Source organism: Lepidochelys olivacea (genome assembly GCF_965140295.1).
Source record: "Lepidochelys olivacea isolate rLepOli2 genome assembly, chromosome: 11".
NCBI lineage: Eukaryota > Metazoa > Chordata > Testudines > Cheloniidae > Lepidochelys > Lepidochelys olivacea.
The window spans coordinates 23,837,606-23,864,492 of NC_140421.1; the positions used below are offsets into that span (position 1 = coordinate 23,837,606).

General features: G+C 36.3%; 1 protein-coding gene across 4 annotated transcripts in view; it reads right to left on the bottom strand.

The window, feature by feature from the left end:
• GTDC1 (glycosyltransferase like domain containing 1) overlaps window positions 1–26,887 on the bottom strand; it is a 283,440-nt gene that overhangs the window by 229,070 nt on the left and 27,483 nt on the right. For 2 of the 4 annotated variants that reach the window (XM_084642666.1, XM_084642670.1), the window contains exon 2: window positions 15,193–15,261. The exons of the other annotated variants lie outside the window; for them this stretch is intronic. The gene's annotated coding sequence lies outside the window, so the exon portion shown is untranslated. The remainder of the gene's footprint in view (window positions 1–15,192; window positions 15,262–26,887) is intronic. 4 annotated transcript variants of the gene reach the window in all.

Below are 26,887 nucleotides of genomic sequence, written 5' to 3' on the forward strand. Positions count from 1 at the left end.
GTCTGAGGAAAAGTACCATTCTGAATACCACTTTACCAGTTTATTATATCCTAAAACCTCTCCCCTGCCCAGTCATTTGACTTGGAGAGAATAGATTTCTCCCCCTCCTCCACCACCACCACCACCACGTGTGGTTCTACGTTATGTGATCAAGGAACATGAAAACTCATGTTCACACAGAAAAATACATTCAAACAGTGAAACCCTTCTAAGATGCCAATGTGAGGGTTTGGTGTGTTTACATCTTTTTAACAAACCTTGCTGGGGTTCTCAAACGATATATGGACCATTTATTTTAGTCCACTTATATTTCCTTTTCTTTCTTTCTTCCTTCCTTTCTTTCTTTTTTAGGTATGTTAAAGACTGAGTTTACAATTAACTGAACAGACAGCGTACAAAAGGCTTTTAGAACTATACCATATGGTCTAGGGAAAGGAACAATCTGGACTATCCACATTTCAATCTGCAGGCTTGTCCACCTCTATAACACATTATACTGCTGTAATAAAATATTAAGATAGAAATGTAAAAGTGAAAATAATGTCTCTCATTACCAGGCAACAAGGCATCCTACAAATAGACTGATATATTTAATAGAACCTAAATTACAACAAGCACTTATGATTTTGGTATGCAGCACCAGACATAGGCACTAAGGTGCCCTATTCAATTGAAACAATATTTCTGCAGGGATATGGGTGGGTATTCAGCTGATGCTTCAGAAAAACACAAAATACCAGTTTTACATGGGGCATATTGGCAAGGGTTTATATAACAGATGACAAATTCTTGGAAATCAAATAAAGGCAACAGGAAAATACCCATTGTTGCCTAGTGAAGGTCTAATCACATGGTCACAGCTGGAACCAATGTACATCATTCATTAATAAAATACTATTGCAGTACCCACTTTTTGCTGCTTTTCAATGTCATTACAAAAACCCTTTTAAGTCTTTGTAGAGAATATATGCTCATAAATTCTATAATGCATATGAAAAATTACTAAACAATGTTTGCAGAAAAAAAACTTCTACAACAGAGGAAGTACTAAAACCTCAGCATAGGTACACATACTTATTATAAAATATTTTATATGCATATATTCATTGTCTTCCAGAAAGATATTTGGTGCACCTGTAAATATAAAAAAGAGCACGTCTAGTACAAACTGAGCAGTCAGATATCAAAGAAAGTAACTGAAACATTTTGTAAGGTGTGGCCTAAGCAATATAAAAGAAAATATATTACATATCTAGACAGTATAGTGAATCATGTCCAATAAATATCTAAAATAAAGAGCCACATTAGACACATTAAAGACAAGACAAGAGGCATGGAAAAAATTTAACTTCTTTGAATTTGCCAGAATCATATATCCTGTTGACATATGTATTCTCACACACCACAGCACTCTCACACTCTATCTTCCTTTGTCTTGATCCTACATTCTGCCATTCATAAGTGATGTGTAATAACTTCTTGCCATTGTTAGTTTCAGGCTTCATAACCACGAATAGGAAATATGTAATGGGAAAAGAAAAAAAAAGCCCACAAAAACAAAAAAACCTCAAGCCTGGCACTAAGGAGCCACCACTTCAGTGGCACAGTTTTATTAAATCACAAAAAATCATCATACATAATTACAAAATTATTTCCATAGCATCTCTAGTTTCTTGCTCTATCAATTTTGATTTGTGTCATTTGTTCCACACTCGCAATATTACAGGTTAAGAGGCATGTCTTTCTTAGAGATTTGGAGAAGTTTTTCAGTAGCACTGAATAACAGATGTACAACGTGATGGTTGGATTGCCACAGTATAAGTGATTTTTCTCTAGCTCAGATAGAAGAAGAGAGAAATAGAAAAACAAGATTATTTATATTTAATTAGTTACTGCTGCCCCTAAAAATGTTGCCAACTTCTATCAGTTTTAGTAATCATCTTTGGCTTTACTTGTAATATATTAGTTAAAACATTTTAAGATAGAAATGTGATTTTCAATTTGACTATGTTCTTTTAACGTTTCTGAAGCATTTTGATGCTACAAAAGGAGCACCTCAGAAAAGTGTATAAATAAATAAAATAAAAGGAGGGATGGGCATTCAAAGATGGAGGATCTGTTGCAGAAAGGCATCTTTACATAAAATAGTACTTTTTGTTCTTGCTCTTTTCTCACAAAAACATACACACACAAAGCTGTATTTCTAGTAATGGACCAAAATGCTGTCAAATACAGTAAACAGGTAAGTTTATTTAGCACTGACTGGTGACTAATCTATTGTTTTTAAAATCTGTTGATAAGACTTAATAGGGTTAAAGGCTTTTCAAAATTAAAAATAAATCCTGTAAAAGTGCTTCAAGACTGCACATTTTCTCAAATCATCTCAAAGTATCTGTGGTTGACATATTTCTCTGTGCATATGGCAGGCAAGAAAGTTCCACATTAATCATAATAGTATGAATCCAATTTTTTTTCATTCATATTTATTATTGTAAAAAATAATACATGCACACACACTTGAAATGTGCTCTCTTTTATTGCCGTGAAATCATTAACATCTTTAAATACGATCCTACCAACCACTGCATATTAAAAGCTTTGGGCTTAGTGGATTGCAGTAGACATGGTCTTCTCACTAAAGACTTTCAGACTTGCATCCCTAAAAGTTGGACTGATTTCAAATAAACAGTCAGGCTTCACCTTCCACGTAAATAAGCAGAGATTAACTAAATATTTCCCTCTGTACTGGGAAGTTATGAATATGGGAGTCTGTCACAGGACATTCCAGATTGCAACTTACTCAGCAGGTAAGGAGAACTCTAATGCAAAAGGACTTATGTTCTACAATTGGTCCTGGAACAAAGAAATATGAGATCTGAGATAGACAGCAGAGGTATATCCCTGCCACACAAACAAGAAAATTACTGGTCTCTTGCTCATGGCTCCAACTTAGCATTTCTATTATTAAGACGGAATGCAGTGACTGTGGTTTTGTGGGGGCTTGGTTTGAGCCTCCATTTCTGGAAATATTTCTCCATGGTATTTAGGTCCCCATTCAAGGTGGACTCTATGTCGCTGAAGGTGGCTGCTTGTGTTGCAACTTCAACTCTCATGAAACTTGGAAAGCCAAATGGAGTTCACAAGAAGTCACAAATAAACACCTTTGAAAGACCCATGCAGAAGATCCCTGGTGTTTTTCTCCCACGAAACTCACGGGCAACCCTAAACTGCATCTGCACAAATCATGGCAAATGCGGATACTTGCTGCACAAATGGAAAATTAAAGACTCTCCAACGTGCAACTGTGGTCTCCTAGAACAGACCATGGAACATATAACACCTCAATGCACGATTCACAAATACAAAGGAGGCATCACAGCGATATAGTCCGCTACTCCTGATGCAGTTATCTGTCTTAACCATCTGAATGAAAAATTATAATTGTTCTCTACATCTACATCAGCCACACTAGCAAGGGAAGCCTTTTTTATCCACTGCAAGGGGATCCTCAGTAGCAAACATCCTAACCAAGTTCAGAAGAAAAAAGGCTTATAATTCTAATAGTCCTGTTCTGGATGAATTAGATATGGCTCAAAACCCTGCCAAATGAGGCTGCCATCATGCTGAGAGTGTGGAAATAGATGATTACTCAGAAGCAGGGCACCTTTTTCCTTCTCAGCCCAAGACATTCTGGTTCCCAGAAGTCTGTCCAAAAGAACTTACAACTGTAAATATGAAAAGGGTGCACTGTGGTCAGAAAGGCCCATAAGGACACCTGTTGATTTTCCTCTGTTTGTCTGTGTCTAAATTAACCAGCCAATCATCCAGCCATCATTCATTACCTGTCCACATGCCAACTACGTGGAAGCTCTACTACCTATACCTGACATGAACAGATATTTGACAAAAGAGCCATACTTAAATTGTTATAAGCTTCCATTTCTAACTGTTAGCCTGGCAGTCCTGCAGCTAGGTGATGTCATTGTTCAATTTATCGAATATGTGGTGACCTTGGTTGTAACCTCAGTTCTAAAAGCAATGCAACCAGCTACAAGAGCCGAGTGGCCACTCTGGAAAAGACCTGAGGTGCCAAGGTTTACTACTAAATTAAAAAGAAAAGGAGTACTTGTGGCACCTTAGAGACTAACAAATTTATTTGAGCCATGCATCCGATGAAGTGAGCTGTAGCTCATGAAAGCTTATGCTCAAATAAATTTGTTAGTCTCTAAGGTGCCACAAGTACTCCTTTTCTTTTTGCGAATACAGACTAACACGGCTGCTACTCTGAAACCTACTAAATTAAAACCTCTGCTGAATGTACAATGGCAATAAAAAAAAACAACACACACTGAAAACATTAGCAGCATAAGAATGAAAAAGAAAAGAATAATGAAAATGCCATTATTGAAATCAATAATATACCCTCATTTGGAATACTGTATTCAGTTCTGGTCACCTTAACTTAAAAATCTAAACAGAAAAAGAAGGATTCAGACATGAATAATAAAAAATACTAGAGTAAAGGAAAGATTTCCATATGAGAGTGAGAAAAGACACAGAAAGACTGTTTAATTTAGAGAGGAGATTTATAAAGAAGAGATAGGACAGAGGTATATAATCTAATGTATGACACAGAGAGGGTAAATTAGGCACTCCTAATATGAGATAACAAGGGGACATTAAATGAAATTTAAAAGCAACAAATTTAGAACTTATAAAAAGAACTACATTTTACACAATGCATAATAAGCCCATTGAACTCATTGCCACAAGATATCGCGGAGGCCCAGAGTTTAGTAGGATTTTAAAAAGGATGAGATTTTATAATAATAATTAGATCACCCACAGAATCAGAGAATAGGAATTTTAAAAATGCCTATAAACCTTCAATATTCAGGGCATAAGACAGGGTGCTGGACAAGATGGATACTAGTCTGATTTAGTACAGCAATTACTATGAGTCTGTTTAAGGCTCCATATACACAAAAACTAGGACCAGTTTAACTTAAAGGTGTCTTTCCAAATTGGTTTAATTAAACCAGCATAAAACCTTGTTTAGACACTCATCTCAAGTTAGTTTAGGTTGACTCCTTACCAGCTTAATTTAAGATGAAATAAGCCACTCTTAAACCAAAATAAGAGTGCTACACAAGGTTTTGTAGCAGCTTAGGTAAATAAATTTTTCAAATCAATTTCTGTTAAATCAGTGTTATGACTTTTTCATGGAAATAAGCCCTAAAACAATTAATGCAGCAGAAATTTTTGGTGTGGGCATAAGAAGCACTATGCTCAAAAATTCAACTTTTGGAGGAAAATTAGTAGTTTTAAACTATCACTCCTTTTGGTTAAAATATCTCTAACAATAGATTACATGAAAGTTAGTTTACTTAGATTGGATTGTGAAGGAATACATGAAAGACAAAGTCCTCAACACAATTAGAAATCATTTTTCTTTTTTATTGCTATCTTTTTATCTTATTTTTATCTAAAAGATCCTGTTGCTCTACAAAATTACTGAACTACCTTGTGACATTGATAATGTTAGGCAAGATATTTAATTATTGCCAACTGTTTGAAAGGGAGAATGATGGCTCTAGATTAAGAACAGGAAGAATAACAAGTCAGTACCAAGAGTACATATTTAGGAGTCTCTTCAATATTTACAATCAAGGCATTTTTTCCTTCTTTAACCATTAGGAAATCTTAATGGCAAGTTGCTCTCACCAATACCATCTTACCACCTGTAAGGCAGATTGTTATATAACGAGATTCTGACAACGAATTAATTTCCCCACATGGCTTTATTTTAGACTTGCAGTTGCATTGATTTTGGCTAAAAAAAAAAAAAACTTGCCAAGGAACTAACAGTAAAACTCAGAATAAAGTGTGGAACTGAGCAATATTGTAGACAGTAACAATATCAAAAAGGGCCAGATATCATCTAACGGCTACATTATGACCTAAATTTTATTAATTTTGCTTTATTGTTGAAGTGTGACTCACCGCTTCCCAATGTTATCTCAATGGGCAGTTCCAGATAATCATGCCTTTTCTTTATATAGGTCATACACCAAATCAATTACAAATACCATCAGACCACTCTTTTTAGATTATTTTTTTCATGGAGACCAAAATATACAAATTTGGGTGCTTAAAGTTAGGCATCTAAATCCAGACTAAAACACTTAAATCCATAGGCAATCAAATTTTCAGAGGCACCAAGCACTCATGATTTCCACTCAATCCAATGGGAGGTGCAACTCTTCTTTTTCTGAAAATCAGGCCACATGGATTTAGATGCCTACTTTTAGACATTCAATTTTGAATATTTTAGCTTTATTTCTTGCTGCCCTTGTTTTTTTTCTTTTAATTGTGTGATATTTGTGAGCTTGGTGAGATTTCTTTGAAAAACAAAACAAAGTTGTGAGCTTGGATAACAGGTACAGCTGGGCCTTCTCATACACCCAAAGCTCCACTGTTTCATCTTCTAAAACATAAATTCATGTGATCTTTTAACAACTATTTACTTCACACCAAACCAGATATCTTCCTAAAGCCTACCAATATAGCCTCCAGGCATATTTCTAAAATAAAAGTACTGGATCTATGTGTACTTAAAATTTGCATACTAAAGGAATGAATCAACTGTCACAGAAGTCGTAGTATCCAGTGATTGCTTACCTCTTAGTACAATTAAAAATTCATCTATGTATCTATTTTATTAAAAAAATCTAACTACAATAACAAATTACATTTAGTTTCTAAATTGTGCAATCAGAGGTGCTACTGATATTCAAGTCATTCTAAACCTTTATAAGCAATTAACATATTGGACATTTTAATATGACTCAGCAGGACATAAACCAGGCCTAAGTATAGTGGACAATATCATATATTATTTGCATAAATATTTTCTTTATTCCTGCTCAGAGGTTAATGAAATTGTGTAGCATTTGTATCTTTTTTTTCCTGGTAAATTACATTATATCCTACTTTATATATTTACAGAATTAAATCATATTAAAACAACGAAACAACTGTCTTCATATTTCAGCTAATTTTTACTGCATTCTTCTTTTAACACTCTCACTACAAGTAAAACTACTGTTGTCTATTGTAACCCATAACTAGCATCTTGAAAAAAGGCAAATTATAGGGCTTCCAACAACAGCTATGTTAGAAGAATAAATCTTTTTTTTTTTTCTCCTGGCACCACAGCAAGTCTGTAGTTTGCCGATTTTTTAAAAATCGGCTTAATATATTGGCTGTGTATTTATTTGTAAGCTATCAGCAAATATCAAATTATATTTAAAATTAGTGAATCAGTCAAATCACAGTTTGAAATAAGAACAGCAGTGTTGGTTACAGAACAACAGAAGACATAACTTAATACTGTAATTAGACAAACTACAGAAAAAGATAGCTAGCAGTGTTCCAAGAGAAAAGTGGTTGTGTCCACATTATCACTAATAAACCATTTTAATTCAAACATCTTTAGTGTAACTCCAGTGAATGCAAGGGAATTATCCCAGGATGAATTTAACCCTAATGTGCTAATGCAATTAATTAATTGAGGTTGCTGAATTAATTGAGGTTGCTAAGAAGTTCTTCAAAATCACTACAGAAAGATGGTACTACCAATATTCATTACACTATCTGTAGCACCAAGAAGAAAAATATGTTGATTATTGGGGAAAAAGAAAATGACTTAGCTAAAATCTATGAAAGCACTCTTCCAGTGATCACTCTCATTGGGGCTGGGCTCGGGGGCGGGGAGGAGAGATTTGTGTGTATCAGCTGAGGGGGCCCTGCAGCTGGGCTCTGGGGAGAGGGGTTGGGGCTGTCTGGCCACCAGACTGGACTATGGGTTGGGAAGGAGGCAGAGAAACAGGAACTGGATTGTCAAAGGGTTTTCTTTAACTCTCTACTCCTGGGGGAATTTTTGTGTGTGTCTTTATTGCTACAGACATACTTGCTGACAGGTATTTTGAAATAAATTACCAAAATAATTGAAACTGGTGAGATTATGTAGTGTTATTTTGACAAAAAAATTGCAGAATTTTAAAATAGTGTGTGGAGATTTTTAATTTTTTGGCACAGAATGCCCCCAGGAGTAATGATACATCTACATCTTCTATGGCATATACTACATTGGCAGTACAGCCTCAAACAAATCTTTTTGTGCTGTGGTTTTTTTCTAAAGGATATCTTTGCAACCTACCGTAATTTGTTGGCTGTTTTATTTATTTTTGGGGAGGATACTTCATACAGGTACCTCCTCTTTTGTTGAAAGAATTGTCCAGTGAAAAAACACTCCCCCGAGCAAAGCAAGTTTCAGTGCTGTAAAGCACCAGTGTAAACAGTGCACAAGCACTGGGAGGCACGCTCCCACCACTGGGAGCTACACCTCTCATGGAGGTGGTTTTTTTAGAGTGCTGAGAGAGCTCTTTCCCAGCGCTCTGCCGGGACTACACAAGCCACATTAAAGCGCTGCCATGGCAGCACTTTAGCATTGCCAGTGTAGACTAGCCCTTAGTTGCCACTCCCTCTTCCAAATTGACTCACTGTAGAATTCTCCTCCCATCCTTAGAAATCAGTGGAGATTGTCTGGGCTGACATTAGAGGGTCCAGAGGCTATACATTCCTCTGCTCTCACTTTTCCTAATATATGTTTTTAATGTAATTTTCTAATGAGAAGAAATTGTTAAGTGTTTCCATCCCCAACAGGATCGTTTTTGTCTGACATAACACAATATCACATAATAAAGAGGCGCATCCATATTAGGTTTATTTCATGTTAACATCCTCCAGCCAAGAATAGGATTTTGACCCCTCAAAATTCCAAATAAGCCAAAGTAAGAAATCACCCCATAGATCATCACCAGTAGCTATCAGATAATCTTTTGAAATGACTAGCCTCTCCCAAGAGCCACTCTTAATGATATTTACAAAGACCTGTGATGAAAACACTAAGGTTTGTTTGAGGACAATTACAGTAGCACAATAATTACTTAAATGATCTGCAATAATCAATACTAAAGCAACATTAATATTCTAAAATGTTTAAATTTAAACATAGTTTAAACATAGTTTAAATCTCCTGAAATAAAAATGGATGTTTCATACATAAACTAGCAATTAATACAATTAATAATTCTCAACTATTGCTTTATAAAATATACCATCACTGCACACTATATAATAGGTTGTCACATCACATGAAATGTTCAGGAAATATGTCTATTCTAGTCAGATATCTTCTGTCAACTGAAATAGAAAACAAATGACCTGAATCTCTATGAAATAAGTAGCATATCAGGTACCCACAAGATGTGAGCAACGTCTACCACTGCAGGCTATCTTGACATCAGGTACTTCACTACTTTTACTGACCAGTATCCTATCAACATGAAACAACCAAGAACCCATTTAGTGACTGAAATATGAAATTATTTTTCGATAAAGAGTTTGTTAATGTTTATGATTAATATTGTAATGGAAGTTAGCACTTAAAATATTCTGAAGAATCAACCTTATTTTTGTGTTTAAATCACTGGAAGTGTGATGCAAACCCCTTTGGGCTAAATGCCCTCATCAAAACATCTTATAGGTACATTAAAAATTGAATGAGCATAAACAACTCCAACAGAGCAGAACTTGAGATGGTATTGCAGTGATCTTTGCCTTTCATAAATATCAACACTTGGGACAGTGGGCATGGGAATAAGAGCAACTAATTATTGTACTTTGCTTAAGGGCACGTATGTTTTTCACTATAGGTATCTCTATTGCTGCTTTTTGCCTAATGTATTGCCTCTCAAAGACTTCCACTATAACGACTTGCTGATATACTCTAAAGCATTTCTGGTATACCAAACTGCTTTATATTCAGAAAGAAATGCACTGTAACTTCTGAAAGATGTTGCTAAAAAGGAAACAGCAGTTGGGAAACTGTATATGGCATACACATGAATAGTATCAAATTATATCTAAAAGACAAATTAAATTGTAATGGTGATACTTATTGCAGAGAGAGTTTTTTAATGAAAATATTTATAGTTTCTAAACATCAGATAAAAAGAAGGCATATGTAATTAATAATATCTTGTTATGGCAAACAGTTTCAATCTTAGATTTTGCAGTATTATCCAAGCTAGTAACTTGATGTCTGTTTAGAAAACAATATTAACTCACCATTTCAATACATATATTTTTATACTGATGCTATTAAAAAACTGATTTTGGGGGTCTCAGGGACTTTGTTTGGTCGTGTGGTTTTCTTTTATTGGGTTGTTTGTGCAATTTCCATAAAACAAATTTCTCTAAATACTATAATGCTTTGTAATTACTAAATACTTCAGTCTAGTGAATAGTTTTATACTGATGTTAAATGTTTCTTCTCTGATACATACAAAAAATATGGGCCATGTTACTGGATCTGGCTAAGCGGGGCTCAGTACAGAACCTGGATGGAGGGAGGAAGAAAAAATATGCCATTTTGCTAATGCCCTGATTCCCAGCATGATTTAGAAGAGCCTAGTAGTTGCTCTAAATTATGCCAACAGAAATGGTCCCTGAATAACAAGCCCACTGGCTGGAGCACAGAGCATGGTTTCAGCCTGTCTCCTACATTAACTTTAGGCCACCATGGGATGCGACAGGGAAGTCCCCAGTTGCCACTCTGGGGCAGTGTTAAGTCTCCTTTGCACTACTGGAACAGTGCAAAGACAATTAAACCTAGGCTGAGAATCTGAGCCAAAAACAATTTAAACAGCTTTCATCCCCTAACATTTTAGACCCAGAAAGATCCATCAAAACATAAGAAAAGCCCTACTGGCTCAAACCAAAGGTCCATCTAGCCCAATATACTGTCTTCCAACAGTGGCCAATGCCAGGTGCCCCAGAGGGAATGAACAGAACACCCATTCCCAGCTTCTGGCAAACAGAGGCTAGGGACTCCATCCCTGCCCATCCTGGCTAATAGCTATAGATGGACCTATCCACCATGAATTTATCTAGTTCTTTTTTTAACCCTGTTATAGATGTGGCCTTCACAACATCCTCTGGCAAAAAGAAAAGGAGTACTTGTGGCACCTTAGAGACTAACCAATTTATTTGAGCATAAGCTTTCGTGAGCTACAGCTCACTTCATCGGATGCATTGTAGCTCACAAAAGCTTATGCTCAAATAAATTGGTCAGTCTCTAAGGTGCCACAAGTACTCCTTTTCTTTTTGTGAATACAGACTAACACGGCTGTTACTCTGGATCCTCTGGCAAAGAATTCCACAGGTTGACTGTACGTTGTGTGAAGAATTACTTCCTTTTGTTTGTTTGTTCCTGCTGCCTATTAATTCCATTTGGTAACCCCTAATTCTTCTGTAATGATTAAGAGTAAATAACACTTCCTTATTTACTTTCTCCACATCAATCGTGATTTTATAGACCTCTATCATATCCCCCCTTAGTCGTCTCTTTTCCAAGCTGAGGTCTTATTAATCTTGCCTCATAATCTCTCCTCCATCTCAAGCACTTTATAAACTATAGTCTTAATCCTGCAAAAATGTGCTATCATGCTTAGTCTCATTGACTTCAGTCATCAGCAGATTAAGACAGGAATTGAAGAAGAATATCATTTTGAAACTGCAGAGGGAATTTTCATGTAGGAATTACCCAAATTAGAATATGTCCAACAAATAAGGTTCACTTGCTCAAAGGCATCATAGGAGCTTTGAGCTTAGTGGCTACAAATAGTCAAGACTTTGGGCTTATGTCTCATCAGGAAGACAGCACCTTTAGTGCTACAATGACCATTAACGCACTGCAGAGACACTGATTCAGAAGTGATCCAGGACAGAAGAATGCCATATATCAAACCACCACCACCACTTCCAGTAGCAAGCAGGGTTTTCTTCGAGGTCTCCTAACCAAGAATTGGTCTCCTAATTTCTTCGAGGTCTCCTAACCAAGCACATGCCTATTCAGTTTATGATCAGATGTGATTACCGTTTGAGATGCTATAGTCATAAGCAGTATGTCCAATATCAATGTAAGGAACTAAAATATCCCTAACTTTGGTTCACAGAATCCTTTTGTTGCTGCCCGACCAAGATGTTTTTATTTTCACTGTTCTTAGTTTTCAGAAAATCAATCCAAATACTCCGAGAAGTTACTAAATTAAAATACAGATTTTAATTGCTGGTAGTTATTAAAATGAATTTTCATCTTTGTATTTATTTTAGGAATCAGATTTATTAGATATACAAATAACATTTTTTTAAAAACCTTAAGATTTAGCAGTCATGTATTTTGACTATAGTTATAAATTACTTTCTGAGGTAATGGCTAAACAATCCGGCTCTCAATTTCACTAGTACAAACCTGGACTAATTTCACTGACTTCATACAAGTTACCTCAGATTTACACCAATTTAAGTGAAAGCAGAAGTGGCCCAATAAGTCTAACGGGATATTTTCCATATAAAATACTCAATTTTTAAGCTAATAAACCGTATGCTCATTTCTTGATTTAAAAGGTTCGTGTGACTGGTAAACTGTAGTTTCAATATTAGAAATAATGAGGTAGCATAAACTCAAGAAATGCAAACTTCCTGAGCAAAACCAACAAGCTCCTGAGATATTATTTTGCAAAGCTTTTTTATTATTAACTATTTCCTCACTGAATGATTACAGTTTTTGTCATTTAGATTCACAGGTTCAAAAGACTGCTGATTAAAATAAGAACTATTTAGAGATAGGAAACATTTTTCCATGTAGTTTTCAGCCAGTGCCCCTTTAACAATGACTTTCAGAAGTTGACATAGATATTATTGTAAAAATATAACATAAAAAAGCAGTAGAGATGTTCTGTAAACAGCATTAGCTCATCAGCAAATAGCTTTTGTATTGGAAGGATCAGAAAACATATGTAGCTTTAATTTTAGTCTATCTTCCTCGGATACAGCCTGACCTGTTCTTACTCATTCTGCAGTGTGAAAACAAGGTAACACAGAGATGTGAGTGAGTATGGATAACTATGACCAATCATGGAAGCTATTACTTAGGTGAAAAGTCCTCATTCACACAAGCAAGGATTTCAATGGTCCTACTTGCATGAGTGGCTTTAGTGGGACTACGAACATGCATAAGGTTTTACAAGATTAGAATATGTTTGTACAATGTCATATATACCAGTGCCCCTATCGACAAACATTTATTAATGTAACATTATGGAGATAAATAGTCTCACTGAACTCAGTAAGAATACTCACATAAAATTATTCATATGTGTAAGTAAGTATTGCAGGATGTGGCCCAAGCTTTCTAAGTCAAGGTACAATTTCTTTGTCTGTGATAGAGTACAAGCAGTAGGTTCTAAGTCTGCTGCATCTTTGACACTCCATAAAGTGCATGTATTTTCTGGGTGCTGTTAATATAAAACTTGCAGAAACAGGACTAAAAAGAATGTTCTCTTGCTTATTGTGCTGAAATTCTCTGGTAAACTGTTTAACTGAAATGCAGAGTGATTCAGAGGGATTTCAGAAACAGGTTTGGAATATTTTTCCATAAATGTAATTTTTTTCTATTAACACTGGATCTCTTTACACAGATGCAGGGTCCTAATGGCACAGGCCTTACAAAGAACCAAAAATGGTTTTTGAGTTTCAGTGGACTAGACTGAGCACAATTACCAACCGTTGCACATGTGAGTAAATGTAGTAGGCAGTTGACACTTAGACTTGGGAATATTATGTAAATTTTATAAAGGCAGAGATGCTTAGAAGGAAACCATAATCTAGCTACTTTGATTTCAATGATTCAGTATAATGTGACTACAAAATACAATTTAAACAGACATCTAATTTAATTAAGTTAAACACCACATAAGAAAAACATCAGTCATCCCTTTTTGCTAGGTTTCAGAGTAGAAGTCAAGTTAGTCTGTACCTGTAAAAAGAAAAGGAGTACTTGTGGCACATTAGAGACCAACAATTTATTAGAGCATAAGCTTTCGTGAGCAACAGCTCACTTCATCGGATGCATAGAATGGAAAATATAGTGGGGAGATTTTATATACACAGAGAGCATGAAACAATGGGCGTTACCATACAGACTGTAACAAGAGTGACCAGGAAAGGTGAGCAATTACCAGCAGGAGAGCGTGGTGGGGGGTTAGGGGGTGGGGTGAACCTTTTGTAGTGATAATCAAGGTGGGCCATTTCCAGCACTTTACAAGAACAGTAGGAGGGTAAATAAACAAGGGGAAATAGTTTTACTTTGTGTAATGACCCATCCACTCCTAGTCTTTATTCAAGCCTAAGTTAATCGTATCCAGTTTGCAAAGTAATTCCAATTCAGCAGTCTCTCCTTGAAGTCTGTTTTTGAAGTTTTTTTGTTGAAGAATTGCCACTTCATTTACCTGTGCATCTACCAATGTGATATATGCCATCATGTGCCAGCAATGCCCCTCTGCCATGTACATTGGCCAAACTGGACAGTCTCTATGTAAAAGAATTAATGGACACAAATCAGACGTCAAGAATTGTAACATTCAAAAAACAGTCGGAGAACACGTCAATCTCTTTGGTCACTCGATTACAGACCTAAAAGTGGCAATTCTTCAGCAAAAAAACTTCAAAAACAGACTCCAACGAGAGACTGCTGAATTGGAATTAATTTGCAAACTGGATACAATTAACTTAGGCTTGAATAAAGACTGGGAGTGGAGGGGTTATTACACAAAGTAAAACTATTTCCCCTTGTTTATTTCCCCTCCTACTGTTCTTGTATAGTGCTGGAAATGACCCACCTTGATTATCACGACAAAAGGTTCACACGCACACCCACACCCACACACACACACCCCCGGCCCCGCTCTCCAGCTGGTAACAGCTCACCTTTCCTGGTCACTCTTGTTACAGTCTGTATGGTAACACACATTGTTCCATGTTCTCTGTGTATATAAAATCTTCCCACTATATTTTCCACTGTATGCACCCGATGAAGTGAGCTGTAGCTCACAAAAGCTTATGCTCTAATAAATTGTTTAGTCTCTAAGGTGCCACAAGTACTCCTTCCCTTTTTGCTAGTAAGTGTAAATAGCCATTTTGATCCCATTAACACAGCTTTGAGATGGATCATGTTCACCTGAAACAGTAAGTCTGAATTAACAAACAAAATGTGAACTTCCTTACTTTGTTTCAGTTTTGGTGTATGCAAAGCATGAACACAAAAATACTTCATTTTCTTCCACTTCTGGTTTTCTATTAAAAAGAAAATTGAAGACATTTAATTTTCCCACCAAATTTATTAAATGAACAGAAATACACAATCATGGATTTTTTATGGGAAAATCGCTTGCTGAACAGTTAGCCTGGGACAAACCTAGCCAAACCAGAAACCTCCTATTTTAACAAATATAGGCCCTGAGCCTGCAGATGCCCAAGTGTTTGCAAGATTTGGGCCAAAGTATACATGGTTTGTGTTCTTCTGCTCCATTCATGGTAATGGAAGTGTACGGGGTTCTCCATCCTGATGTTACCAAAATATATGTAGCTCCTCTTTTGTGCACTATTTCAAAGAAAGTCAACAAAGAGACACTCATGCAGCTATATCAAAAAGATGTTCTTTTTCTTAAAATTTATGTTGGGATCTTAGCAATTCATCGGACTCCATACAATGTTTATGGTTTCAATTTCTATGGGGAGTACAGCAGGCTTCAAATATTGAAGGGGAGTTCTTATTGTCAAAACTGTCAGTTTTACAATGATAGCTTCATTTTCACACTGACAGTTTCACTAAGAATATATATATTCCAGTTGCCAATAAATAAGTGTACTATAAAAAAAGCCAAACACCAACGAATGAGAATTTGCTGGGATCTTGCCACTTTAGACTATACAGTTAGCGTTCATTAACTGTTTAATAGTGCTGCATCCCTTAAAAACAAGAAGACAAATTAAACCATAAAAATGCAAAATAATGTTGTTGATAGCTGTTTACTGGTGTGAAGGTTTTTTCACATCATGAGTTTAAGAAGACTTCAGCTTCTTTCAACCCAGATATGGTTCAAATGGTGTGGTAAAAGGAGGTTCCTTAAAGTCACAATTTCAAAACTCCTTTCCTATTTAGGCCTCCTCCTTCCAGATGCAAAATTCCACCCTAATACAAGATGAACAGCATTGCCTAGTGAACCAGTTATAGTGCTTTAGAACCACCATGCTGCAGATTCTGGTTCTATTTCTGGTCTCTCACTCTGCAGGCTAATAGTAGGTAAGACCTCTGCTGAGACTGCATGTTTTTAGGGGAGAGTCTACTTCACCTCTTTGACCTCTCTGGCTGATTAAATAAATGACACTGGTGGGTTGTCTGGTGTCACTGACAGGAAGATAGTGGCCGGGAAACAATCTAGGGAATCCTCACAAGCTCACTAAGCTCTGGACAACTCTTGTGAGACATTAAATATACTGTTCTAAGTCACAGGCTATTCACCTTCATCTGTCTGTATATAAATAAAAAAGCCAAATTAGCCTCTCCCAGATCCGGATAAGATTCCTTTGTGCAATCCCCCATTCCACTCTATTGCCAGCATAGACCCTGATCCAGAAAAGCACTTAAACACATGTATAACTGTAAGCACATGAGCAGTCCTATTGAAATCAATGGGAAAATTCACATTCTTAAATTTACATGTGCATAAAAGCTTTGCTGGATCTGGGCCCTAATGAGCTTGAGGGCTCTGAGGGGTTGTTACCCCAATTAGAAATTCTGGCCAACACTTCTGTAGCTCTCTTTCCTAGGAAAATATTTGATATAGCTACATCTGATTTGTCCTCAAACATATGAGAAATATTTCTTAAAAAGGTGTGTCAAAACAGTGATTTAATGAGCTGACATACTGGAAATCACCTAAAATTAATAATTGTTTACCAGAATCATCTTAAATTTCCAGTGGATACTATTCAAATTAAAATTGTCAGAAAAACCTGAAAAAGAACATAGTGTACAAGCCTATATATAAACATACATATACATACACAAGTGTCTATAAAGCACCAACACTTCTTTTACATCTGCCTTTACTTTGAAATGGGGAAAGCCCGTGTTACACCTCTTTGAAAAAATTAAACAAATCTTCCCCCACACCTCAGCCTCTTCCAAAACCAAAGAGCAGCATGACATTTGCTGCATGCACTTTCGATATACGCCTTACAAGCGTGTGGTAAATGCCTTCTTTTTAGAGATGATGCAAATTACAGGTATGCAGATGGAAATGCTAAAATGTGTTCTAGTTTCACTCTCAAAAGTACTCTTGAGACTGCAACCACATGATTCAAAACTATTTGTACTCCTTACTTCTGGCACTCAAACACATTCTCTTACTCTGCTTGCACAAAGACAGCATAAACAAATGAAAAATATGCTTTTCCCATAAGTTTTAAAAGAAATATATGTTAATCATTTGTTAGATAACAAAAACCTATAACTTAAAAGCTAAAATAGCTGACCAGGACTTGTGTGTTCTTCCTTTTGTACTTTCCTGTTTGAGCTATACTTTCTTCATAACACAAGGTTTCCATTAGATTTTAAGCAAATGTTAAAAACAAAATAGATTCACTTTAAAAATATGATCTTAGCATTTACTTGTGTACCCTTTGCACAAAGGGGTTTAAATATACAGATCACTCACATGTACAAATTCAGAAGTTTTAGAAATTACGCTCGATGAAGTGAGCTGTAGCTCACGAAAGCTTATGCTCAAATAAATTTGTTAGTCTCTAGGTGCCACAAGTACTCCTTTTCTTTTTACAAATACAGACTAACACGGCTACTACTCTGAAACCACTCATAATAATAGTATTTATCAAATACTATACGATGCTGTATATGTTCAAAGTACTATACAAACTGTAATTAATCGACCCAACATTTCTGTGAAGTAGGCGGGTGAGTATTATTAAAGATAGGAAATTCAGTACCAGGCATAGAATGGTGAAGTGGCTTACCCTTACAGTAAGCCAATGACACGGCCGGTATTAGAACCCATGAATTCCTCAGTTCCTAAAATTCTATCTTGATTGCACTATACCACATTGCCTTTCACTTATATAGAAAAGGAACACAAGATTAAAAGATTTTATTTTTGAAATTTTATTCTGGAAAGAAATGTCAGTAATAGTCTGGGTAGTACACAAAGGCATGGAAGTTTAGGCCAGGCAGAATTGTAAAATATGGACCAATGCATACCTCTCGTTGCCTTGGGCCCATCTGAACAAGGACATTATAATTATGATCTGTGGGTGGTGACCATCTGCAGTTATGTGACCATGCACTTCAGAATTGAATGCAAAATCAGCACAGTATTTTATAGAATTATTGATTATCAGCTAAAACACACTATGCTTTATATACTTGAGAAACCAATCTCAGTCAGCATTTACCACAGAACATTTGATCTGCTGGAAAGCATGAACCAGTAAATGTAAAGACATGGATAGGCAGAAAAAAGCATAACTTCTCACTTGTCTTTTAGAGAACCTCTATAACAAATAATTATGTACTTATTTACCAGATGACAGGTATCAAGTGCTTTGTATGAGATATTATGAAGTTACAGAGTTGCCTAATGGAATGCACTCCTCCAACAATAAAGCACAGCATGTCAAAGAGATATCATGAAAAATAGGAGATTTGAGCTTATCAATTAACTGAGCCTCATGAGGGAAAGTTCACAACATTATCAGGGTTGCAGGTAAGTAGGATTATCTACCAGAATGAAAAGGAGCCACGAAAGCTTATGCTCAAATAAATTTGTTAATCTCTAAAGTGCCACAAGTACTCCTTTTCTTTTTGAGAATACAGACTAACACGGCTGCTACTCTGAAACCTACCAGAATGAGTGTTTCAAAAATACACAAGGAAGAGGAAGCTGGTCATTAGCAAGGAAGGAGATGACCCCAAGCTACCCTGTCTCTGTTCATATAAACCAGCCATGTCTATCACTAGTATATTAGTTATTGTGCTCCACATGGTAATATTTCATAGCAGATTGTTTAATCGTGGTTTGCACTGTATGAAACTAAACATGATAGGTAACATTTTCAAAAGTGACTAAGTGACTAGGAACCTACAACCAATTTTCGAAAGTAATTTAGGGACTTGGGAGCCTAAATCTCATTGACTTTCATATCTGTGTAAGAAGGGTTAAACAGTTATGGTAAAAAGTGTACTGCATGTAATATTTTGTTTCATCAATACTGTAAATGTATTTGATCTGTTTTTAATTTTTTTTAAATACACTCATGTCAAGCACCTCCCTTGGCAGACCCTAAGAGCAGGGCCTGTGAAAAGAATGGAACAGAACTGATCACCATCAGCTCTATGCCACCTAGAGATTTTTCTCTGTCAGTGAAAATGGCAGCTGACCATTTAGGTCCTGTTTTAAGGATATTTTGTGCTACCAAAGCACCCTAAGGTTTTTGTACTTTGTCCCTCCCCAGAGAGCTTACAATTTTGACAGGACACAAGAAATGAGGGAAAGAAACTGATCAAAAAGTGTAGGGAGACCAGACAGCAAGTGTAAAAAATTGGGACAGGGGGTGTGGGGTAATAGGTGCCTATATAAGAAAAAGCCCCAAATAAGGACTGTCCCTATAAAATTGGGACATCTGGTCACCCTAAAAAAATGGGGAGGAAGGGGAGATAAGGAGAAGGAAACAGTAATAATAATAATAATAATAATACAGTTACTCAGTAAGGCATGTGTATATTTTGATGATTCCATAAGGGTTGGGGGGTTTTATATATAGTAAAACTCACATCTTATTAACAACATAGCAGAAGTGAAAATTTAGTTGGGTATATGAATTATTTAAAATATTAATTATGAACTAAATAATAAATTTAACCACTTGGCTATTTACATTATTTGAGTGTGCCTGACTTGGTTTTATTAAATTATTTGGAAGATAGTTCCTTCTGCTACTGCCTATATCATCTGCAGAATTTGTGATACATCTATGTGCCAAAATCATCTTAAACCTACCCGTTGCTGATCATAAATAAAATACTACCTATAAATCTGCAGACACTATACTGTGTGGATATTTTCTTAAGCATGAAATTAATTACCAAAAGTATGAAACACTGAACCCTAAAAAAGAAAAAAAATAGCATGTTCACAAACTGGACTTTTAAAAACACTGCATGTTAACAATTTCCTTTTTTCATATTTGGCTTTGCTATTTCACATTATGACACATTGTCACTGGGAAGAATCAGATCAGACAGATTTTCCTACACTAGTTATGGCATGGCATAATGTCCTTGATTAATCACATCAAGGCAAAATTGTAAATTATCAAAACCCCCTTTTTTTTCTTAGAACCACAAGATTTGTGTGCATTTTGTATATTTACATGACCTAGCATGCCAGATTAAGTGTTGGAGGATTATTATTTTTGTCTCATTTCTGAGGAAGGTGTGTTTCAAAACAGCTAAACTATTCCACAAAATTAGATTTAAAATATATTAGCAGAAAATTGTTCAATCTATAAAGAAGTTAATATTAGTTGTGCTGGTCTATTTCTAATATAGACTTTTAAGGTCTTGATCATTTCATAATGTACTACACAAATGTCTCAGTTAACATTCCATATTCCATTTCATGTACTTCCTAAAAACTCTTAAGCTATTTTATTTTACAAGATTTTATATATACAAGGTCAATATAGTCCTGATGGGCTGAATCAAATGCTGAAGGTCAATTAGGATGTCAAAATGAAATGAAAGTATGTCAACATAAGCTGCATAGCATTTATAAATATGCTATACGTAAAAACTATGTGTGAGATCTACAGAAGCTGTTAAATGTGGAGTTCTAAGCTTTTCTTGGAGTCAGAGAGATAACCCTAGCTGTTGTACAAATATTACCAGTGAAGTAGCTTTTTAGCTCCCTGAGAATGTCCACTGCTTTGGGGAAAATAATTTCTAGGCTTTCATCAAAATACTGTGAGAAATTTGGGTTACACACATTGCAAATATATGCACATAAAATTCACAAAATCTGAACACTTCATCTTGATCAGGATATGCACAAAGAAACACTGACATAGGGACAGATTTTAAAGCAGAAAGCCACAGTTTTATTAAACTTTAGAGGAGAGAGGTTAATTTCTCCCCACCAAAAAATACCAAGTATTTAGTTGGGTCCAGAATGGTGTTAAATGGCCTCCATGCCAAATAACCAATACTCAGGATTGCCCCATTCAGCCTAGCCACTAGGATTCAGCCTACCTCCTAGGATTCAGCCCACCTCTGAGTCCTCTGATTCTGTCTCAACAAGGGGGAATGAGGGTATGCATGAAGACCATCTCAGTTTTCAAAAAATTAAGGTTTCCCCTCCTTCCTATAGGCCATTAAATAAGTGCTGGAACTAGGGCTGCTGCTGCACCGCCTGGCTTTAAGTGTTTTCCATCATATACAGGATTTACAGTTTGGTTCAATTGCTCTCAGAACCCCCACTATACAAACTGTTCCAGCACCCCGGGCCATTAGGTCTACCAGTCATCTCTTGGGTTCATCACTCATGCTTATCTCTGGGAGCTGGCCCTTTTGAGCCTCTTGCCCACACTGGATTTGGGCTGCAAGCTGTGATGAAATTACAAACCTCACTTATAATCTTACAACTTTTAATTTCCGTCCTTACTCCTTATTAACCTAAAACTGGGGCTCAGAGTGCTGCTAGAAAGGTGAGAAAACCCATTGAACACCTTGCCAATCTAGTGCCAAGGTTAAAAAAAAAAAATCCTGATACCCAACTGTGGTGATTTAGTCAGACCCACAACATCCTAGAAATGCCGTTCAAACTATACCTTCATCACAGGGTAGGGAGCACAAGTCAACAGCCATTGGAGAATAACTGCTGTGTGCCCCAATGGCTCCATACACAGCAAGCGAGTGAGGCAATCAAGTCTTCCCTCCCATCCATAGTCTAGCCAATGGATGCCACGTGGGCATAATCTCCCTATGTGTCCCAGGGGGAGCAGGACTTCCCCTCTCCTCTGAATCCTAGGGGTTGTCTGTCTCTGGCCAGTTCAAGAACTCTTCCATCAACCTAGCACTGTCTACACTAGGACTTAGTGACGTAGTTAAACTAACTTAAGGGTTGTGGAATTTTCACACCCCGAACGATGTAGCTGGTTCGATCTAATTTTCTGGTGTAGACCAGCCCTCAGTGGAAAGTATTAACAGCATTATTATACCTCGGGGGATATATCCTTTCATAAAAAAATAAGCTTGAGAATATAAATATTTTAAGCCACAACTTGAACTACAATAGCAATAACCTCTCTGTAAATAGCTACCCAGATTATAAAATTGTTCAAAGTTTAAAGAGAGAGGCTATAAAGCAGTGCAACATGTAGAAACTAAGAAGTGTACAATTTCTCAGTGTAATTCTCCCTGCTATTGAGATTTTTTTTTGTTTCTGATATTCAGTTTTAGTCTTTAATAGGTTTTTTAAATTTAATTATATAAAACTTTACAAACATATAAAACTTTTATCTTATACAAGTTAAAGGGATGTGCAAGGTTGGTAGACCAAAAGTATGAAATATCAACTGTGTCATGTATTGCAAGTGCATATCTGTATTGCCTTTTTCACAAGCTCTTCTCACCTGCTTCCATCTTGTGGATAGGCAGTAAAATGAAATTTACAAAAACCCTGCAGTCTGCTTAAACAGAAACAGAAAAGCAAAATGTAGAAAAAAACAAAGCATGTAAGTGAAATTGCATCAAAACTGTATATTTTTTGTTATTGTGAGGCCACAACAATTTTAAGTTTTGTTTATTTTTTAAATAAATACATTTTGAAGATGCACAGCTTTACTATACTGGATGGTAGCCTTGGGACAATACATGCTGGGTAACACAGAGGTTATGATATTTATGTGACTAAAAGTTGGGATCTGTTCACTTTCCAATTAGAAAACAGATGTTGTGTCTTTATTTACTTAACACAGTGGCAATGTAATGACTCTATGCATCTGGAAATCTTCACATGGGCAAGCTGAGATTGAGACTGGAGTACTGAGTGGGGAGGATGCACAACCTGCTCCTGGCATCTAGTAGAAACACTAGAGGAAAGTTAATACAACCAAAAACTGTGTTGACTTTGCTGAGGAAATCCTTCAATGCTGGGGGACACTCTTAAAATGAATTCCCAGAGCAGAAACTGAGGGTGTTTCTCTAATAACCATTAGGGAGGAGGCAGGTGTCTCAGATTCAGTGCCTCTGCATGGGTAGCCCTATGTCATTGTGACAGTCTGTATCCCTATGCTCACCCCTTTTACAAAACTATAATAGATTTTGTACAAAGTATGCCTTGTAAGATATCATTTGAAAACTCATACTTTACTGATCATTATTGTCATGGTAAAATGGGTGTGCTGACACTGTATGTAAAGTTATAAGATTCTATCGTATGATGTTACTAAAACATATTCTAAATCTGGGGAAACAGCCACAAACCAGTTCCTCAGAGACAGAAGACAAACTGATGCCTCAGCCAGGTGTCAATGAAAATAAATGGACTATCACCTGGTTAAGAAGCCATTCTTTGTCAGGAAAAAGGGTGTGGGCAAGAAATTTACATCTTGGTAACAAACAGTTGGAGGTTCCCATCTCCACAGACAGGCTATCTTCTGAACCTCAGCTGAGATTATTTTCAAAGAAAAAGAGAACTATAAGAAAAGAGAACAGAAGCTGCAAAATCTCTCTCTCATTCATCTCTTCTCATGGCATCAACAACACCTGAATGACAAGGAAATTAACACAAATTGAGGAGAGGTCCTGCCTGGAAGGATTCCAGCCAGTAAGACTGCTAGTAAGACTGGGGTGAGAGAAACTTTTGCTTTGATATCACTTAGTTTGTTAAGCTAGCTATTAGTTTGCATTTTACCTTTAATTTCTTCGTAACCTATTCTGACTTTTCTGCCTCCTTACTTGTAATCACTTAAAATCTATGTTTCTGTAGTTAATAAACTTATTTTATTGTTTTATCTAAACTAGTGTGTGTTTGGATTGAAGTGTTTGGGAAACTCCATTTGAGATAAGATTTGTGCATATCATTTTCTATTAACGAAATGACGGACTTCATATGAGCTTGTATTCTCCAGGAGGGTGCTGAGTAGTACAAGACACATTTCTGGGGGGACTTTGGGAGTTTGCTAGTGTTCCCCACACTGTAATTCATGGGTGGCTGTCTACAACATTCATACATAGCTGGGAGTGATTTACATGCTGGGGGCGATGTCTGAGCAGATCAGGAGTGGTTGCTCTCACAGTGAAGCAGTGTAAAAGGCACCCCAGGTTGGAGAATTGAGGGGACACAGCTGCCCATCAGTCTAGATTGTACCCTGGAGAATGTCACAGTTCTCCACAGATCTCTTAGGGATGCATGAGGGTTTGTGAGCTGACCCCACAGTTATTCTGCAATGAAGCCAAATGCCATGAAGGAAGAATTCAGAGGGAATACTGTGAGCAGAATCTCAGGGAATTCCCTAGCCCCTGTGCAAGTTTTTCTACATAGAGGCATAATCTGACCCACAGTGCTTAAATACACAAATATTTTAAAGCATTACTAGGGCAGCAGTCAACATACTACTCCTTTTAAACGAACATATTGTGCTGCGACTTCAGAAGCCAGTTAGTGGATAGCAAAAACATTAAACACCTTAACTTCTGCCATTTTTTACTACACCACGAGATATTAACATTTAAGAATAAATTATTATTAAAAATACTACTAATAAAATCCTCAGTTTGTACTGTTGCTAGGATTTAATGTCAAAACAACTGTTTTAAAATGACGAACTGATTATCGGAAGAGAACTCATTTTTGATACTGAGAAATGTGTTCTATTCCAGCAATAAAAACACTCGATAACTAGTTACCAATTACACAAATAGCCTGTTCCTAGCCTTAAATGGCTAGCAAAGAGCAGAGATAAAAAAAGAAAAATAACCATATTGCCAATTGAAATCTCTGACTTACTTTTTTGCAATTCAGAGGAATATCTATTATGCAAGAGAGTCAGAATGCCAGTAAAACCTAAGACTTCCACGAAAACATTATTTTTGTGTATATGGCTTAGATACAAAGCTAAAAGCAGAACTGACAACTGAGCTTGGGAAAGTAAGCCTTTTTGCCAACGAATTTCTTGCAAAGTCAACAATTATAATTTATTCTGATCCTTTGTATCACCATATTAGTAGTTATTTTTCAGCAATCCCAGAGCAGCAACAAATAATGCCATAGAAGAGAACTGATATAATTACATGCTGAAAAAGAGAGTCCAGCACCCTTACACTCAAAACTACCCTCTGTGGCTCCTTCATACCCCATATGTTGCTAATAAAACTGTTTGAATCATACTTAGGAGACAGTTTTACTGATATTGTATCAGGTCTCTGGGTTCTTCATGTGAGATACGATGTCACTAGAACTATAACTATGCAAATTTTGCAATACAGAATCCCACTGGACACAATATTACGCATATAACTCGCAGTATGAAACTGCGCATTAGCAAAATTTTTGTAACCACTACGTTGAAAAATCTCAGTACACTGAAAGCAGATTCAAGAAGTATTAAAGCGTAATCTGCATGTACATGTGAAACACACCTTTACCTATAAAGACAGCAGTGATATCTATCTCAAAAAAGGAAATATGATTTTGCGTTCATCTGACAATTCACAGAAAATTTGAGAACAGATATTCTCTAATTGGGGAACAGTTTTCAGTAACATTAAAAATCAATAGCCAACTGTAGAATCCTTAAACTAGATTTTCAAGCATGAGGATCTAACTTTCATCTGCACAAAAATCAGTCTAACTTGCATCACACAACAGCTTAAAGTTTTGGGTTTCTAGTGGTTGCATGTACATTTTTTGCAGCTGCAAAAAAACTTCAATCAGACTAATTATGGTAGTAAGCATTATGCCAGGTATCAAGCATCTGCAGTACAGGGTTTTATGAACGTACTTTAAAAAGTATCATTAGAAAGCAACATAAAATAGGGGAGAGTAGGAGTGTCTTGTGGTCTAAATCCTGACTTTGGAGCCAGGAACATGAGTTTTAATCCTGGATCTGACTTCAAATCCCTCTATGGCCTCAGGCAAATCAAGACCCCTCTCGGCCACTCTTCAGTGAAATTAGGATTACATTTTTGTTATTATTTGTACAGCATTAATATGGTCAGTGGTTTATAGACACATAAAATGAGAATTCCCTGTCTTGAAGAACTTACAATCTAGGTAGATATCTTGCAAAGCGGAGGGCAGGGAGGCAACAAAAAAATCAGTGCGACAAAGCAGCAAAGTCAGTCATATGTCTTATTCCTTCCATGGTTTTATTGTAGTTGTTGTTTCTCTACTAATAGTTATCATCATCAAGAAGTATGTTTTAAAGAGGAATTTGAAAAAAAGGAGATGGTGATTGTGCGGCACATTGGGATTCCAGGTTTAGGGAGACAAAAATACTTAACTATGGCAATGTTTGTAAAATGTTATATACAGTAAGTTCTGAGTATTATTAAAAGAAAAAGCGCTGTACTAGCTACCCTCCTGATGTAGTCAGAATGTTTTTTTTAATATGACTCTAAACAGAAAACAGGTAATTAAATAAGGTATCACATATTCCAACTAAAATGCTTCCATAAAGGCTAGAGTGTGGTAGCTTTACTCACACTGAGACTTCTTCAACCTTATAAGTGGTCCTATTGACTTGTGTGGATTACTCCTTGTGCAAGGTACTAGTTAATGTGAGTAAACATAACAGTCTGACCCTAAATTAGTATACTTTTTGGTGCAAAAATGTTGGTGTA